Genomic DNA, 19,377 nt, shown 5'->3' with positions numbered 1-19,377 from the left:
GGCACAGGCTGGGACTGCCAGCCCCACACACAGCAGTGAGGAACACCCCAGGCAGGGCCTGTGGCAGGGCAAAAAACCCCACAGCATCTCCATCTTCCTGCATTTAAATGTTTCAGTTAATAACATTTATGGGGCAGCATGGGAAAATGAACTTAAATACATCATTTGTCATCTCAGGATACTAAATGACACCATTACTGAAAGAGATACAGAGAAATGTGTCAAATACACAGAGCAGAGTTTGCACAATTTGCTTTGCATTTCCCACATCCTCCAACAAGAACAGGGTAGTCAGGCTCCTTAATGATCATAATATATGTACAGAAAGAGCAGTTCCCTGAGGGCTCCTGATTAATCAGGAAAATACTCATTTGTTCTGGCAGAAGTGATGTGCATCTAGGCAGGGCAAATGATGAACCCTAAGTGCACACATCAGCATCCAGGGCCAAAGGTTTCCATTCATTTAACTCATTTTCCCTCTAAGAAGTAAGAAATAACACCCCATGTCTCAGCACGGGACACAACAGCACTTGTTCTTGTCCCAGTTCCATTAGGATTTTGTCTGACAAAGGCAGAAAGAAGCCCCACAACCATTTTAGAGACTCTAAATGCACTGAGTTCCCAAACGAAGACATTTCTGCTGCCCTGTTCAGGGGAGGACACGAGGCCTCAGCTGCTGTGTCTGATCACTGTGCAAGAGACTTGGGAACAAGTTGGAAGATTTAAAGGATTTTTCTCCAGCTGATCTAAATCCCTGCCTGATTTTTAGTACCCAAAAAGCCGCCTACTGATTGCAATCCTTCCTCCACTCCATCAGAGCCATATTAATTCTGTGGTTTGGCACAGCTGTTGCCATCTAGAAGTTTGCAGTGTGGTATTTGAAATCTTTATTTCAGATTTTATTTTCTATTCTGAAGTGGAAGTTTGTTAGTAATGAGGTGAATCCTCAGTGCCTGACACGTATTTCCCTTGGTGTTCATTTTTAAATTAGCCACAGAAAGGACAAACTAAAAGCAGATGTGTCATATTTTTCCTCTGTGTGTTTGGAAGCTCACTCATGGAAATATCTTTGTCAGATAAATGAATTCCAGGTTACTGGGATAAATAGATGCAATAAAATACTCGTGTGTAGAAGAAAACCTTACAAAAATGTGATCCAACAGCTCTTCAAGGAAATTGCCGTGTAAGAGATCCAGCTTTGAGGCTTACCTCAGGCTTTTGCATAACATGATAGTTAGTACTTTAAACTGGAGAAAATGTGATGGGCTCTTTTGATATTTTTCCCCTTGCTTTTTCAATTTCATGGGATCAGCAGAAAGGGAAGGGAACCAAAGCTGAATTAATGCTGTGCTTTTGCCTCCACCACTGCCTGAACACAGGGCAGGGATTGCTTGGTGGAGAACTGACTATCTGTTACCCTTCTTATGGGCATCTCAGAATTGCTGGAAAATGTGGATTTTGGACTTGTTTTCAGCATAACATGAGAAAGAGGAAAACCAGAGATAAATTAGAAGGCTGAAATATAATTGAAAACCAGTAGTTATTTAGTTTGGCTACTAATTTATTAATGAATTATAGTTAAGCACTGAGGAATAATTCCTCTCTTAACAATGGTTCTCAGCTCTAGGCAGGATTTTTTACAGGAAATAAAAACAGTTAAAGAATTAGAATTAAATCCTGCACATACTGAGTCGACAGAAATGTTGCCACCGACCTCATTAGGCCAGGTTTTCGCCCCAGATATCTACAAAGAGCCACAATTCTCTTGCAGTGTGACTAGCAGATTAATATCTTACACCACCGGTTTATCTTCCTCTACAGAATCCTTAATTTTTATGCAGCCAGCCTAAAAACTTTGCTCCACAAGTTCGTGTTTCAGTGCAAACCAGACAATATTCCATGCTACTTTCAGGCTGTTTGCTCACTGTCACCATTCCCATTTGGCTTAAGTACCTCCTGAAATTATTATTTTGCCTCCATGTCCCTTATAAGAACATTTTTCCTCTGAGGTATCTGCTTTCTCAGCAGCAATTTTAAGGCATTTCAGGTTACAGAAGAAATATAAAATAAAGCCTGTGCTCATATATATCATAAAGAACATGATCCTTTAACCCTGTCCTTGGAATACCCGTAAGCATTTGCTGTACTTCAGTGATTCTCCATATGCTTTTGCAATGAACATTTTGCACCTGCCAGCACAACACAGGACAAACAGCAGCGTTGCAGGAGGAAACATTAACTGATTTACACAGAGTCTTGGGTGGTCTATTAGCCCTTCATAAAAACAGGAATGTGTAATTACTGCATCCACGGACAGAATTAGATTTGATGGACTACAAAGAAGCAATGAGTGAAACAATTAACAACAAAACCCAAGTAAAGTGTCTGGCTGAATGGGTCTGACAGCTCAGGTTTACCTCTGCTGTCCCCTGGGGACGTGTCCACTCCAGACTTTTCACTCAGTGCAGACAGGTGAGCTCCTGTCAGAGTCACTGCTGATCTATTGCAGGTTGTGTAAGATACAACCAACAGCTAAATAACATGTTTAGCACAGGAGTATCCTTCGAGCATCATTAACTTTATCAATCCGTTCTTTCTCCCGTGTCTCTGGACAAAGTGTTTGCTCCTCCAAGCCTGATGCCATTTTAGGAGGATGCAGCTCAGTGGAGCACCTCTGCCAACAGGGCAGTGCAGCAGATGCTGTCCCCAAAGCCTGATGGAAATGCTGCTCCACTGCCTTTAGCTCATTAAGGTACTTGAAACTGGTCTGTGTCACAGTGCACAGTTATATTTGGGATGGCAAAACCCATCCAAAAGGAAAGCATCTCCCCCTGCAGCTCTCCAGCCATGCAGGTTAATTGTGGGTACTTTGCAGTGCCTGCAGTAAGGCAGGAACCTGGGGGGGTTCTGTCACAGCTTCCATCCACAATTTGATTTAATGCCCTCCATGAACAATTGCATCTCAGTGCTTGTAATAAGGAAATGTCATAAAGGTGCCTGCTGCCTGGTCCAACATCTTTTGGCTTTGACAGCTCAAATTTACAGCTTTAATTCAGCAGCCTGGAAGCTTTGTATTCTGTACACACACAGTGAAAGGCTGATGGAACAGTATTTTATAAAAGTTCACCTGTGTTCAGTGACTCATGGAGGATATAACCCCCTGCACCTTGTGAAATGACTTGCAGACAAATTCACACTTCAGATTGTCCAGTGGCAAATTACAGAGCTCTAATCAAACCCCAGTGTGCCTGGATGTATTCACTGGGATGTTTTGCTTCTATAGCATAAAGAGTTGAACTTTGAGCAGCTTGAACAAGTGCTCAGTGGGGTTCTCTCAGCTGTGAGCATCCTCAGCAGGAGGAGGAAAGGGCCCTTCAAAGCAAGTCTGATCTCCCTGCTCCTGATACCCGGGTGAGATAAATTCCCCAGATGAGCACAGCTGAGACCCAGAGCTAAATGAGCCCCTCTGAAAGGTTCTGCCACAGCAGCACAGCTCGGGAGGCTCTGGACAGAACAGCTGTGGGGTTTCTGTGCTGTGCCCAGGCCGCTGTCACCCTGCTAAGCACAGCAGGTGGACAGGGGCTGGGTAAAGGAGGAGAACCCCTGGCACTGCCCAGGCTGTGCTCTTTGACACTCTGCTCCTTTTGCAATCTGATTTACACCCCCCAGCTCTGTCCCTGCTGCCTTCCCAGGGGTCTTGTTGGGGGCTGTCACAAACGGCAGGCACTGCAAACGTCCCCAGTCTGGTCAGGAGATGCAGCTGTTTAATGAGCCCTGCTGTCATTACAGCAAAATCACTCAAGGACTTCCTTAAAAAAGGAAATTAAATTTAAATTTCTTATTTATATTATCATAGATTACCTTAATGCCTTTTAACTTGGAGGTGTTTTGAAATACTGCACAATCATTACAAGTTGGTCCTGAAATAATGGGAATTTAAACAGAATCTAACAAGGACAATATAAATATTGGGTAGAAAGAGAAAAATAATTTGTAGAAATCTTCGGCAAAGGAGTATTCTTAGGAAATTCTGCACTTCTGAGCTGGAGTTTTACACCACATCTCACAACACAGGAGTCAGTGCAAGTCTGGCACAACTTTTGCACTGTACCAGTTTTTATTTTATAGCATTATTTTCGGTTTTTGCTTTAATCTGTAGTGGGGAGATGGAAAATTTGATTTGTACCAACCTCTCTGTGTGTCAGTGCAGGCTTCCTTGTGCCAGATAAACACAGTCTAGAAGAACTACAGCTACACATCCTTGTTTGAACAAGAAAAGAATTTGAAGTATCTACTTGGTGCATAAAGGAGATATCTGAGGCATGCTCATTTAAACCTGGCCAGGTCCTTGTGTTCCTACAGGGGATAATTATAGGTGAAATCTTCAATGGAACTGTATTAATCAGAGTAGGATCATCTGCCAGTGCCCTTCTCATCAAAACTCAAACAGCAGCAAGGAAATGAAGCAGTAATGACAGGTGTTCCATTTAGCCTCTAAATCTCTTTTCTTAGGTATCCATATTTTAATGAGATTTACGTGCTTTTTAAAGTAGGAGACATTTTGATGATCTTAGATACAGTCTCTAATTAAATATTCTGTAATTAACCTCGGTTTATCTATGTCAAATGCCAAGGAATTTGAGCAAGCCAGGTTAAGCCCTACTTTAAGACCTTCAGGGAAGACAGTGTCTGACACCAGGCTTTCTGAAGCTGCCATGGGAGCAGAAGATGTCCCTGGACCAGAGATCCCATGTGGAGCAGAGCAAAGGAAAGCCCAGGCTGATGGTGCTGTGTCAAGGCTGGAGGGCTGGATGTGCTCCCATCCCAACAGCCCACGAGCCTCTTCCCCTGGCTTGGTTGGAAATTCTTGCCTCTCTTGACTCATCCCATTTTCTCCCCAACCTTTGATGAGATTCCCATATGGGATGTGGCATCTGTGAGCCACACATTACTTTAATCTGAAAAGAATGGTTTGGAAAATATACAGCTGACACAAATATACTGAGCTTTGAATGTCTTCATTTTCACATGCCAAAGTATAACACTGCATCCCAGAAAAAATACATTTAAAATAATAATTGTAATGAATTTGTAGAGGACCTGGCTCCTGTCTCACAGACAGATCTACTGCATACTCTCCTTCGCTTGCTACATCTGTGAAACATCCATTATTTTTCCATGGTGTAAATGATCTCGTTTCTCTTGCTTTCCCTGCAACAAAATGCCATGTTCATTCCTCCTTCAAAAATTTCAGGAAGAAAAGCAATTTGTAAGAATGACAGGAAAATGGCTTCTCATCTGTGTACACCACAGCAATCTGACACACAGAAAGAGGCTCGGGTGAGATACACAAACCCTAATTCCCACTCAGTTTCAAGCAGTCCAGATTTAAAAAAAAACAAACAGAACCAACCAAAACTGACATCAACCAATTTGATCATAAAGATTGTAATTCAGCACAGGTTAATTGAGAAGTCAGATTTACTGCTATCACTTCTGGAGAGGAGGGAGATAAGCGAACACAATGACTCTTTATCAACAATATGGGGACTTCATTTAAAGAGAGAGCATTAGGTTACAGGCTGGAAGATTAGTAGCAATCAGCCTGCTCTCAGAAAAGAAAATGCACTGGGTGATAAAGATAGAAGGCAGGAAGCTGGGTGAATAGAAATGAGGTTTGATGCCAAATATTACTGGTCAAATCTGAGCTATCTGTCAAGTTGGCACTAATCATTGCTGATGCATAATTATTATTACTCACCTGTGATCAGGTCATTTACCACTACCAAGCCAATGGCTCCTCCCACCTATTTCTTTTGTTAATGGCATTTTAATGAAAAATAAAGTCCATCTGATACCTCTTTGAGATGACTAACCATTGTGTAATAGTACATAATGGTATATGAAATACATTTTCTTTTTCCCAATTGCCCATAAAAAGATATCAGCTGTTATTCTGCTCCTTAGCCACAAATCCATAAATCTGAGTGCAGTTCTGCCTTTAGAGGTGGCAGGCTTATTTTTCCTTTTTCTTTGTGTGCCATGTGTTTTCCATACCAAAAAGTGCCTGTTTTGTTGTGACAGAAGGAGAATTTAAAGGGATGCTGGAGGATCATAAAGAGTCCCCTCTGTCCAATCCCAAGCATGCATTCACCTTACTGTTCTGCTGACTAAAGAATTAGAAACTATTAATATTGTCTCTGCTGGCAGGTCAGAAAAATACTTATTCTGTAGTCGAGCAGATTAATCCAAAGGGGAAAATAACTGCAAAGCCCTGCAAAAGCTGCTGTCTAACCAATCCACTTTGCAAAGCCAGATGTTTCCAATCTGTTTAAGTGTTAATCTCATGATACGTCTTTTTATGCCTACTGAAATGATTTCAGCATGTATTGAACTATTAGAGAATTCATAAAATTAGGGCAGCTCTTATTTATGAAGGAGCTTTTTGGGTGAAGCCCTATCAGCGTGTTTGTCAGTCCTGTGCTCAGGTTGATTATTGAGGCATGTTGGGATTTCTCCCCATTAGGTTTTTTGATGGGCTCTGGGTATTGCCCAGCTTTGGCTATTCTTTGTAAAGACACAGTGAAATCAGAGGCAGGATATTATCAGAGGATAATAGTGGGTAAGTGGGCAGAGGCTGAGGTCACAGGTAGTTTCTTAGAGCCTGTGATGGGGATGGAAAGCAGATTTGCAAATGAAGGCACTGCAACCCAGTTTGAGATCTACCCCAACAAAAACAGGGTAGCCAGGAAAAGTGGTTATAGTTACCCATTCCTGATGAAAACTGGAGGGATTTTTGTCCTTCTTACACACACCTCCTCAGATCTTTTCTTGGAGTGACTTTGGTCTCCTCTGATAAAGAGCTGGTTTGAAATAAGACTGTGAGGTTTTTAGACCCCTCCATGACAGGTGCTGATGGACTCTGCTGTCAGGGCCCACTGTGTGGAGAATAATGGCTTGTGAGAGGAAGGTCACAAGAAAGGTCAGGAGGCAGCTCAGAAAGCCTTGCATTTCAGGTCAAGGATCTTAAAGGGTCTGGGAGGGCTGCAAAAACTTTCCTCTGGGGCTGCTGACTGACAGATCAGTGTTGTGATAATAAACTGATTTTGATAAATCATGTTGATCTACTTTTTTTTGCATGTGGCTTTAAGAGAGCTGGTGGTGAGCCACACATTCCTGTGGCATCCTAGGGCAAACCCATAGGGGAAAAAGTGGATTTATGCCTTGCTCTGTGTCCCGCTGGCACACAGGACAAGGGAGCAGGACCATCTGGGAGCAGGACCTCCACACCAGGAGCTGCCCAGCCTTAAACTGCTGCTCTCTCTTCCCATTTTGTGAATCTCCACAGACATCCCAGTTCCCCAAGGGCCATTTAACCCCTGCACCCTTCAGCAAAGTCCCTCTGGCCAACAAGCAGGCAGCAGATTTTGTCTGTGGGAACTGGCTGGCAGAGAATACGTGCAGCATTCAGCATCTGTGCTTACCCACACAGGGTGAGGACTTTATCGTGGGGCTTAAGGATGATTCCTTTATAAGTGTGGTGTGAGATGAGGAAGAGGAATGGTTTAAAATTAAAATGAGGATTTTTTGCAACTCATTCTTAATATTTATAAGGCTCCTTTTGCCTTACAGACAAAATCTTCAAGGAGAAGATGGAAAGCTGTTCGTCCTTATTTCTTGTGCCTTTAGCTCAGCTTCTCATTGTTTATATTATTCTAAGCAAAATAACAGTTCTGGAAATGCAGTCATTTAAAAATCCAGTCTACTAAGCCTTAAACAGCAGAGACATGTCCTGCTATGTTTGTTCCTTTGTTGTTGCTATGGCATTACCACACATTTTTCTATGCAGGAAAGGAAATTCCATGGAGACCAGATAATAAAGGCTCGAATTTCCAGGGCACAGTGTCCGTCTCGCCTCTTGACCTGTTTGACACCCTCTTTCACCAAACCTGCATTCACTGAATCCAAATAAACAGCCAGCCATCAAAAGAAATACTTAAAAAGAATTGTTCATGGTTAGCCTTGATGAAATATACATTGGAAAACCTGAATTTTAATCATGTTTGGAGTTCTGCATTTCAAAAATGGTTTTGTTTAACTACATCAGACTTGTCATTCAGGGAAGTTTCCTTCCGTAAGATGCCTGCATTTAAAAGTCAACTTAACCAAACCCAAACAAATTTCCCAGGAGGCTGCAACAAACCAGGCGAGCGTCTCACACGCTCAGCTCTGACCTGTGTGCTGTACCAGGTGTATCCCTGCTCTCTGCAAGATTCCAAGATGCTGCATGTTTATACAACATCACCAGTTCTCAACAGGGTGTCGTGAGGATTCATCAGAATCACTGCACGTCACTTGTTGGAACAAGCTTTGGCTGAAACTCCCTGCTTGGCTTTACATTCATTTTACAAAGATTAAGGCTGTGTCCTAGTCAGCCTGCCCTGCCTAAATTCCCTGATTATCCTGGGTTGCACAGAACTGTTGTGCCTTGTTTTATCTCAGAAATAACTATTTCATGATGTTACTGAAATTATCCTTTGCATGTAAGTTAGAACTGATGAATTAATACAAGTTTGTTAAATGCTCCAGGTCATTTATCCTACCTGAATTTTTCAGTACCATCATTTTCAGATAACTTTAGTGAAGATCTAGCTATAATTTGAACAAAGTGTTACCTGTTGATGCAGTTATTAGGGAAGAATGTGCAGTTCAGAACTGACTAAAAAGCAAATATCTCAGGCAGAATTGTTTGATGCAAAATGACATAGTTACTTTGGGCTAAACTTCTTGGGTTTCATTTGCTGTGTCTCCCACTGTTGGCATTTTTGTCTGACACAGTTCAAAGGCACAGGCAGATTGAAAGGGCCTTGTATCCTCTCATCTCTTGAAGCCACATATCCCTGTTGCACACAGCCAGCACAGGATAATCTGCTACAGGCAACATACAGCTTGTTGCCTTCCAAATTCTTCAGACAACACAGGAAAACAAACAGCAGCTTTACAGACTTAATGGACTTTTAATGCATTTGATGGATTCTGCATCAGCAGTTTCTAATGGAACATCTAAAGAGGGAAAATTCCCTTCCCATGGAGATTCTGAAGAGAAAATGAACTGCCAGTGCAAAGGCTCCTCTTTGCAACACTTGGGTGCTGTGCAGGAGAAGTCAGTGGGCAGACTCAGAGTCTTCATCTTTTCTGCAACATCTCTGAGTTTTCCAGGGTCAGGAACTGAGCTGAGCCACAGGCTGGTCACATACCACAGCAGAGGCAAAAGGCAGCAGAAAACTGTGACCTCCTTGATCAGAACCATTTAATTCAACTGCCCAGAAGAGGAGGCACAGAAACTGGAGCTGGAAATCTGCTCCCATGCCCAGAGGGAAGCTGTGGCTTTAGACTGAGCTGTTCTGCTGTTATTAGGAAGAAGACAAAGCTTTAAATTCCTTTGTTGAATCCATATAGGCAGCAGTGTGACACATTCCTCCTAGTCACTATCCTTGACTTTGTTACTTTTGCATAATCTTTGAACTTAAGCTATTGATAAATAAATTGGTTTACAAAGCAGAAGGTAAATCACCGTTCACTGCTGAGCTGCTATTGTGCCACTCATTTGTAAAGCAGCTTTCAAGCTTTTTTTTAATCAGTTTGGTTTGACATTTTGTTTTCCTACTATTATTTATGAGCTCTATCTTATGAATGGATTATGTAAAATAGTTTAATTCCAGTTGTTGCAATTTCTCAGATGTCATCACACAAAAGCTTGTTTTGAGTAGAACACTCAGGTCCAGATTTTGCTCTCAGCTGTGCTGATAACAAATTAGACCATCATCCACAGGGATCAGAAGGGTTTTCCTCAGATTTACAACTCTTACAAGCTTTTAGGAAAAACATTTGAGCAATGCTCTGCTCAGAGTAAGCAAAGGCACATTGCTGCCTTTCAGCAAAATTCTGCAGACAGGGCCAACCCACTGAGCCATTGTCCTCACTCAGAAGCTGGACCTGGTGATTCTTCCTGCAAGGAATTATGAGCTGCATTCAGCTGTGACTTGACTGCTTTTGTTATAATGGAGAAGTGGGGATGGGTGGATTTTAGAACAGTTGCTTTCTAAGATTTTGGATGCACTCAGTCATTTCAAAGCAACTCAAACTCACCAGCTATTTAAAGCAAAGCACTTTAGTCCTCTTTTGATGGCAGGTGTTAGCTCTTCTCTGAGACAGCAGGCTACTGCTGGAGTGAACCAACAGCTCTTAAGCCTTTTCAGATGACAAGAATTGAGCCAATCATTACTCTCCATTTCACAGGTTTCTCTGATGTCTCAGCATCTGACTTTGCACCTGAGTGTGGAGCAGAGCCCATGTGAAAACAAGAGCTTTGTTGTTAAGGAGCATTTAAGATGTATTATTGCTATTTATTTCCCTATACAAAATGCTGCTTCATTTCCTGAGATGAAATATGTGATGTGGCCTGCAGCAGGTACAGATAAGGTGCAGGATCATGCAAAGGCAAGAGAAAGAAGAGTAACTACAAATTTCTGCTTTGTGTTGGCTTGCTCAGGTTGTTGCTCTGTGGTTGCTTGGACTTGGGACATTTGGTCAAGGGCTCAGCTCCTGAACTCACCCAGAGTTTTATTGGAGCCCAGCCTGGCATCAGAGTAGGAGCTGGACCTCACAAGGAGCCAAACAGGTCACATTTGTCATCTCAGCACACAGAACTGGGCATGGCTCATTTCTGTGACACCCTTGTGAAAACACAGAGCCATGAAGATGATGGATGTCACCCAAACCATTACAGGGCAGTTTTTCGATGACTGCAAACACAGAGCAAGGCAAAAGACACCCAGCTGTGTGTGTGTAAATGAAGCAATTGCAACCAGAGGCGAGGGGACTGCATCTTTCAATCAGCTCCCTCGTCTGAGCTCCGCAGGCCTTGCCAGGTGGGCCTGGCTTTGCATCCAGGCAAGGAGAACAGGCAGGACCTGATGGTCCAGGCTGGTGCCTGAGGCTTCACTCTCCTGGCCAGCAAGTTTTGCTGGTGCTCTGCTGCTCCCAGCACTGCTCTTCCCTCTTTGAGCTGGAGGGCCCAAAGCCCAGCCTCTTCTGAGAGCAGGGAGCAATCCTGCACAAGACCTTTAAGAGAAATTTATCCTTATTTAGAAGGGCATGTTACTTTAATGGCATCCCATGCCAAGCATGATACAGTTTAAATGTTCCTCACTGGTTACAAATGTGACCTTCATTAACTCGTCTTTGTGCAGAGTTCTACAGGAACAGCTCATTGCATTTTCAATTTAATTTAATTTGAATGATAATTTAAAAGTTGTTTGATGCAAATGCGACCATCTGCATCCTCGCAGCTGACACAGTTTTTAAAGATGGGTTTGTCAGCAGAGGTGGGGGGAGCTTGATGGGGAAGAAGAGCCACCAGCTCCCAAAAGCAAACTGGGAGTGCCTGGCAGGGGTGGGGGGAAGGAGAGGAGCTGAGTCAAGCAATTGCTGGTTATCAAAGTTGTATGTGATTATTAAAGTCTGGAGTGGTGATCACAAACCATCAGACCACGCCAGCTCATGGCACTGCTTGTCTGAGCCCAGTAACTGCACAGGTATTTGCTGGCCAGACCTGTTGTGACACAAAACACAGAGAAATTCAACTGCCAGGAGGGGCTGAGCCAGGTTCCTGTGCACAGCCCAGCAAAGACTTGCGCCTCTTGTGATGCCTTTAATTACTGTCAGTGACAACGCCGTCCTCAAGCTGAGAACCCACAGTGACTGTGGAGGGGAGGGAGGTGTGATGCATACAGAAACTCTCATTTTGCTGTGACTACAGCTAAACTGCAGGTTTCTGAGGACAAGTGCCAGCCTGTTCCTCCCCCCTGCAGTACTGGATGCTTGAGGGCAGTAAATAATAATAATAACAACAGTGTCAATGGCTGTTTGTTCACACTTGCCACTTGGCTGCCAACCTTTGTTTAACTCGGTAAAACTGCCCTGAAGTGTCGCACTGACTTTTCTAGAACTTGGTCCGGGCTGACTGCTGATTTCTGCCTGAAGTAATATGATAAAATGGACTGTGTCCATTCCAGGCTTTTGAAAAAGAGCCAGAGGAAACATTTTGCCCCTAATGCTTCCCTGCTGGCAGCCTTGGTCAGGTTGGATGAAAAGGAGCTCCTTGCTGAGTCCTCACTCTTCAGCATCAGCGCTTCTACCCCAGGGAGTCCTGCTGGGAAACTGGGCACCACAGGTGGCTCCAACAAACCCTACCTGAACTCTGCTGCAAAGGGAAGGGAGCTGCACCCTGGAAATCTTCTGTATTTCAAAGAATGCTTCTTTGGCACCTGTGTGCAACAGGCTCTGCAGTGGTGTTGTGGAAATGTGGTTGAAAACTTTCAGCCAAATTTGCGAGCACCAACTCCTTTGCCAGTGTGATGTGAATGAGGGAAATGAGAAAAATTACTTTCTCATCAGGAGGGGGGATAGGGCTGGCGCTGTCTGTGGCTGGGAGACCTGGTTGTAATTCTTCATCTGACCCTGTGTTCCTGAGAGCTGAATTCTCTCTTCTGATTTCCAGTGAAACTCAAACTGCTCCTGCAAAAGCAGCCCATGCCAATCCCTGGCACTCGCAAGACAGATCTCTTATTAAGATGTGTGTGCAGAGTTTATTGTCTCACACCTAGGAACTGCATGAAATACTGTTAGAAAAACAGCACTTTCTGTTGCAGAGACTTTACTGGTGCATTAATCTAACACTTTTCTCACCCTTCATTTAAAACCATGATTTCTGCTATTTCTCTTGAGCTCCCTAAATTGAGATATCACAACACCTTTGACAGCCATTGCCTGAAACTCCCCACCAGGCTCAGGTGTATTAATTTGTGGTGTTTCAGGTGCCCCTGAGAGCTGTTAGCAGTCACTCAGGAATACCAAAGCCTGGAGATGTGCCTGTGTCTCAGGGAGCAGGATGTACAAATTGTTGAAACTTGGTCCCATTTGAAGTTCAACTTACCAGCAGCCTGATTCTCTATTAGTAGAAAACTAACAGTATTTCTATTAGTACTACTAGTATTTCTATTAGTAGAAAACTAAATGCAGCAACCTGATTTTTAATGGATGGCTTTCTCTGCAAATAATATTTTAACTGTATTTATGGGCATTAAAATATTATTTAAGTCAGTTTTTGGGAACAAGCATAAGAGTTGCCTGGTTTTCTTATAAGAGATCAGACTGAGTGGATAAGGTGAGCAGAGAAGCTGAGGAGGTGGCTGGGAACAGAAACTTTATATTGCCTCTGTAAGGCTGATTTCTGCTCTTTCTGCTCTGTGTCAGTGCTGCTTCTCTCCAAACCCATTAGAGAAACACTTAACAGAAAAAGGCAACCCCCTGGGAGAGCCTTCCACCTCCTGGAGAGATTTGGAGGAGAGCTTGTATCTCTACCCATTAGAGAAAAAGTACTTTTAGCTTCTGAGTTCAAATGATGGATCCAAACAACATATGCTAGGAGTGAACACAGTCTTGCTGGGAGAGGACTTGCCAAATCTGAGGCTGCTCTAGCAATAAATAATAATCCTAATTAGGCTCTAATAAATGGAATTGATTTGTGCTAACTAAATTGTAACTATTTGGAAAGTTATTATTAGAAGCAACCAAAAGAATCAGTGTGACAAGGCAGATGTGTCCCTTTGCAGATGTTACATGTTAAAATTGAGGTACAGGATGTAGTTTGAAAGATAAGTGATGTCCCAAGACGAAATCAACCTTGAGATGGACAAAGTTGGAATGACTTTAGACATAAGGCCTGAAAATTATTAAATGTAAGACTAATTAGTGGACTTACATAACACACTTAGTACACACATGCACAAACCTGGGAGGTTATCCAGAGGACAATGAGGATGAGTGTGAGCCTTCATCCAAAGACCACCAAAAGAAGACTGAAGACCCCCTAACAACAAGTGAAGCATGTGCTGTGAGGAATAGTGATGTAAACTGAAAAAATCGGAAATAGGAGGAAACTTACAGGAAATATTAATAAATATGTGTAAGCATACAGTATATAAATTTAGTTTGATTTGTTTTGTTGGTACATGAGGCAGGGTGGGAAGCTCTCTCTGTACCCCAGTCAGTTTTGCTTATGCTTTAATCACACTTAATTACTGACAAATTATAGATATATAAATGGTATTTTTTTATTAAATTGTATTCTTTTACTAAACTGTATTATTTTATATCAAATTACTATACAATTTACTAAATTGTATTAATGTTTAATTAAACTGTTGTTAACTCAAGGACCCAATTGTCAAAATTCTAATTTCATTTATAACAGCTCCTTCCCTCAGGAGCACCCAATTTTGTGATATTGATACAACATGGCATTGGAGCCTCTCATCTTAACAGCTATTCAGTACACCACTGAAGTGCTGAAAAACCCCCACCACACACAGGAAAACACTTTTCTTGAAAAGACACTTAGAGAAAGTCACATTACTTTTGACTGTATTTTCCTAACGCTGCGTATCCGCTGCTTCTGAAAAATAAGGGAAAAAATGAAACAGCAGCTGGTCTCACTTTGCTCATTGCTGTGGAAGACAGGGAAAGCAGCTATTTTATGTGAATACTGATTGCAGTGGGAGAAAACTATGGACACTCATTCTCTCACAACACTCAATTTCCTGGTATCAAACAGGAATCCTGGTATCAAACTCTGCAATAGAAACCTTAGAGTTTGGCTTTCAAGAGGCAAAATCTCTTTAGCTGGTGTGTTAGAAGGACTGCAGATTTCATCTGTCACTGAAAATCCTTCTGTGCTTCCTCTACAAACACACAAACATCAAATGGTGGAGCTCTTCCAAGGCTGTCAGCTCCAATATCCTTTTCTGGCCTGAAAGATGCTTAGAAAGGGAAGTTTCAGAAACAGAGATGAGAAAACTCCAGTCCCAACTTCTCCATGCTTGTTAAAGAAACTCCCACTACATGCACTGCCCCTTGCTGCTAGTTCAGCTCCAAGGCTGGGAACTCATCTATTTTTTGTCTCTGGATGTCTGAGCTTTGGCTCTCTGCTCCAGATGAACCTTGAAAAGAGTGGGAGGAAAAGAGTGGCACTTTTCCAGCGGCAGTTCTGCCAAGCCCGGCCGGGAAGCCGTGGCTGACGTGCCATGAGCAGCCAGCAATGCTGCAGTGAGGTGGCCTGTTAGTGCCTTTGTTGTAGGAGAATTTCAGCACTGCTGGGGTAGGAAGCCCCCAACAGCTTGGTAACTGAGCCTTCACCCCCCTCACGTCCTCATAAATTAAACATAAAGCAGCCGCCCGCTCCTGCAGACAGCCGTGTTCTAATAAATCATGTAAATAGTCTGGGAGATTCGCTGCCCTTTATTTCACTTGAGTCCCGTAACTCAGCTGTTAATTGGATCTGGGATAAAAGCTGGTTTATTGTATGTTTCCTAAGCAGGATTCTGTAAAGTTCTTTCTAGAATAACAACCTATAGCACTGCCTGCTTTGTTTTGCTCCTTTCCAGTGCAAGGAGGAGAGCAGTAAAGCAGCATAGCCAAACTCAAGGGAATTTTCCTTGTGGCTCTCCCAGGCTGTTCCTGTTTGCCCTGGGAGTGTCCCAGGGAAGGTTCATCCTGCTTTTTGCAATGGCAGCACAGCTGCTGACATGGGGCTGCTTCTGCCTCCAGTCCCAAAGCGATGATTTCCAAGGGCCCTGGCAAAGTGAAACCCTTTGGAGAAATTATCCAAGGCTGTTCTAACCAGCAAATATTTTATCCTAATGGTTTTTCAGAAAGATCTTGGAAAATTCTGGTTGTTTGATCGACATAATGCACCTTTTCAGCTTGGAACCTTATCAATGAAACAGATGTGCGATGTAGAACAAAAAAAAAGGCATTTGAAGGGTTTTTATTCCTTGGGAAGGTGACGCTCCTTGGCTTCCACTAATTGCTTCACAGAAGAAATCTGAGGCTTTTTTAGGACAGTTGGTTAAAGAAATGAATAAAAACTGTACCTAAGGAACTGAGGAAAGATCAGGGTTGGGTTTTTTTTGTTGTTGTTGTTTTGTTTTCCCCAATATTTTCTCTCAAAACACAAATCCTAAAAATTTTAGGAAGAAGATTTGCTCTGAGGTCTTTTGTCTAGAGGTTGTCACCTCCCTGGCCCTGTCCTGCAGCGTGTGTGTGGCATCAGCTCAGGCTGTGGCCCCTGTTCCCTGCAGAGCACCTGCTCTGTGCCACGCTGTGCACAGAAAGCACCGAGGGCACTGACTACTGCCTTTATTGTTTACAGACCTAACCTGAACCAGTATCTAGGAGCAACAGCAACATAATTAGCTTTGGCAATTAACACTGCTTAACTGAAGCTGCTGTAGGACCAAAAGCACTTTTTTGGTCTGCAGAAGCAGCAATTAGCATTTCATTAAGGTAACAAGCCTAGCTAAGACTCCTGAGCCTGCTGGGGTCTGCTGATCTAATTTTGGGATCCATCAATAAGCCCTAGGGCCATTAAAGTGAGATGCATCAAGGCTTTCACCACCACCACGTTGGAAAAGCTGACTGAGAAGGGATGGGAAGCTTTTGTCTTTTCTGAGTTAGTTAACAGCATAGATGTGAGATGTCACTGGGCAGCACCAGCTCTGAAAAGCACATGGTGCAGTTGGGACTGTGCAGCCCAAAGATTGAAACCGGGGACCCCAGGAAGCACAGGTGGTTCAGGGAGGCTCTTCCATCTTCAGCTTTCAGCTTTTACCTCTAATTTCCTGTTTTATCTATAACCCCAAGCAAACATCCTTTTTGTTCATTTTCTAAAGAATCTATTTCTGCACCAGTTTCACATTCAGTTCTTTGACTGGTTTGGTTTGAAACATTACACATTTTGGGAGAGAGACTTCTTTACTTTTGGTGGTTTGTGGGGTTCTTTAAGTATTGCCTGCAGCTCTGGCTTGGTGGTTTGTTCACCTTCAGTCTGAGGTGAGGGAAAGGGGCTGGCTGTACACAGGCAGATGCTTGTGCCCTGGGTCAGAGTGACAAGGAACAGTCACTGCTGTTCCTCCACTGCACACTGGGGAGTTGGGAGTTGAAGTTTTTCCAGGAAATACCACCATAGAATCAGCAGAAAATACCTCTTTGGTACTGTTCTTTGGCATAACATGGGACAAAAGCCATCCTGCTCTGATGCTTTCTGATGTTAAGGGTTATTACCCAATGCAGCTGTGTCTATTCCTTACAACCTCTGCTTTATGAAATCAGTAAATACCAGTAATCTGGAAGTTTGCTAAAAAAGTAGGCACAGACCTGTATTTCTGTGAAAGAGACTGATATGATAAAGTCAGGAACTTTCCAACATGAAGTTTTATTGGAAAGTTTCTGTTGCAACATTCTCTTCTGAATCAAAGCTGCTGGAGTTTGAAGAAACCTTGCTATAGGATATGCACTTTGCATTTCCATAAGGACTTTCTCAAAACAGCTTGTTTCTGGACATGCAAAAAAAGCAGGAATGCTTTCCTGATTCCTGAAAACTTACTAAGGTGTACTCCTCCATTCACTCTTTACTTTGATTACATGAAAAGTTTTATGTCTGGATATATCAGGCTTGGGATTTTGAGGGGGAAGAATAAGAAAAGAAGTCTCTAATCTGGCTTCCAGGGAGTTTCTGCCACTGAGCTGCATGGAGGGGAAGGAGTCTGGCAATGGGAGCTGGGGACAGGCTCCTTCCTTGTGATGCTGGTGTTCAACGCCCTCTAAAACTCTGTGATCCCAGCCTGGTCACCAGTGTTTGTCACAGCTCATTACACAGCAAGAATGTGGAAGCCCAGTGACCTTTCCCAGAGGGACAGGCAGAAAAGCAACGGCACAAAAGAGGGAAGAAAATGTTGTACACTTTACAAGATGAATAACTGAATATTATTGTAATGGAAAACACTGGGCTGACAATGGGCAGGGACAAAAATGTTCCTTTAAGGGTGTTGCTTCTAGGATTTGGACTTCTATTTGTTCAGCTGGGTGCAGCTTCCCTTGCTGTCCTGCTTGGCTATCAGGGAATTTCAGCCAGCAACTCTCAGGTCCAAGTTAAAGTGGGAAGTGGGGAATCTGAGCTCCTTGGTCACACACTGGAGCAAGGATCAGAGGTGGGAGAGCTGGGGATGTCTTTCCTGGCCTCCTTCTGCCAGGCAAAGGAAGGAAGAGGCCTAAAGTGACATTTTTAAACCTATTAAAAGGTGTAGGCAAACTTCCAGCCTTTGTCCTCAAAGCTCTTCAGCTTCTTCAGAGGGGGACTGGAGCCCTTGGGACTGCTCCCAGCTCCAGAGTTTCTCCTTCAAACAGGTCCAGGTTTCCAGACATCTTGTTCCTCCTTTCATTTTACTTCCAGTTTTTATTTAATCTGACTTCTCCAGTCTCCTGAGACAAACTGATTAATTCTTTTCCCCTTCGTAGTCCCCCGAGTCCCTTGTTCAATCTTTCCTGCCTCAGTGAGATCTTAATAAATGCTGCCTGTGGCTGGAAGTGGGATTGGGTCTTGGCACTGTAATTAATTCTTTACTTCCTCCATGGCTTCAATATGCTATTTACAGCTGTCAGCCCCTGCAGGAGCAGAGGTTTACAGACTGCCTCCAACTTTTGCCTCTGATTAATGTGTTATATACACCTTGCTTTCTCCTTGCTCTTCTGAATTTCTTGCTTTGCCCTGTATCCAGTTTAGTGTTGACACAGGAAAGCACTGATGGACTTCCAGGAAAAATGCAGTCTTGGAGACAACAATTGCCAGGCTTTTCTGTTTGCTTATTCTCTGTTATTTGAAAGCTTCTTAGTGCAGGCTGCCTGCTTGTGACAGGACATCCAGACCCTTGCAGCAGCATGACCATGCTCTGACTGTAATCTCCCTAATTGCTTTCTGTAGCCTCCAGTAGTAGCTTGGGGGATTTAAACTCCAGCACAGGGACTGTCAGTCCGGATGGAAGCAGCTTGGAGGAAGGTGGGTGAGACACAGGAATGAGCTGGAGGATTGGAGGTCTGAATGAGGAAAGGGTTTGTGGCTGTTGGGAGATGAGCAGGGGAGCACAGTGAGTGCTTGAAGCCTGCAAATACTACAGAATTGTGTAGTTTGATACCACAAAAATATAAATAGGAGTGGATCAAAATTAATCTGGGGATAATTGGGTGGAGTGGGGAGCTGCTCCTTGCTGGCTGTGGGAGCCTCTTCCAGCAGAGAAGGAGGCCCCAGTGCTGGCCCTGTTTTATCTCGAGGGAAGTGTCCCAGCCTGGGACCTGCCCAGGGTTTCAGCAGTGAGCTGGAAAGCTGCATTCAATATGCCAGTGAGGAAGCGAATGCAAATCTCCTCTTTTTCTCTCTTTTGGGTGAGATTTATGCCACCTCCACATGCACAGCCTCCTGGC

The 19,377-nt window shown here is 43.4% G+C and overlaps 2 protein-coding genes across 2 annotated transcripts in view; both read right to left on the bottom strand.

Annotated features, from left to right (window-relative positions):
- LHFPL7 (LHFPL tetraspan subfamily member 7) overlaps nucleotides 1–19,377 on the bottom strand; it is a 59,039-nt gene that overhangs the window by 14,306 nt on the left and 25,356 nt on the right. The gene's annotated exons all lie outside the window — the stretch shown is intronic.
- The window catches only part of ASPA (aspartoacylase), a 48,004-nt gene that overhangs the window by 27,757 nt on the left and 870 nt on the right, over nucleotides 1–19,377 (bottom strand). The gene's annotated exons all lie outside the window — the stretch shown is intronic.

The sequence above is a fragment of the Pseudopodoces humilis genome, chromosome 23 (genome assembly GCF_049639895.1).
Source record: "Pseudopodoces humilis isolate 2021_Gansu_Grassland_sample_001 chromosome 23, ASM4963989v1, whole genome shotgun sequence".
NCBI classification, from domain to species: Eukaryota; Metazoa; Chordata; class Aves; order Passeriformes; family Paridae; genus Pseudopodoces; species Pseudopodoces humilis.
The sequence above is the reverse complement of the archived record's forward strand: the minus strand, read 5'-3'. Positions and strand labels throughout refer to the sequence as shown.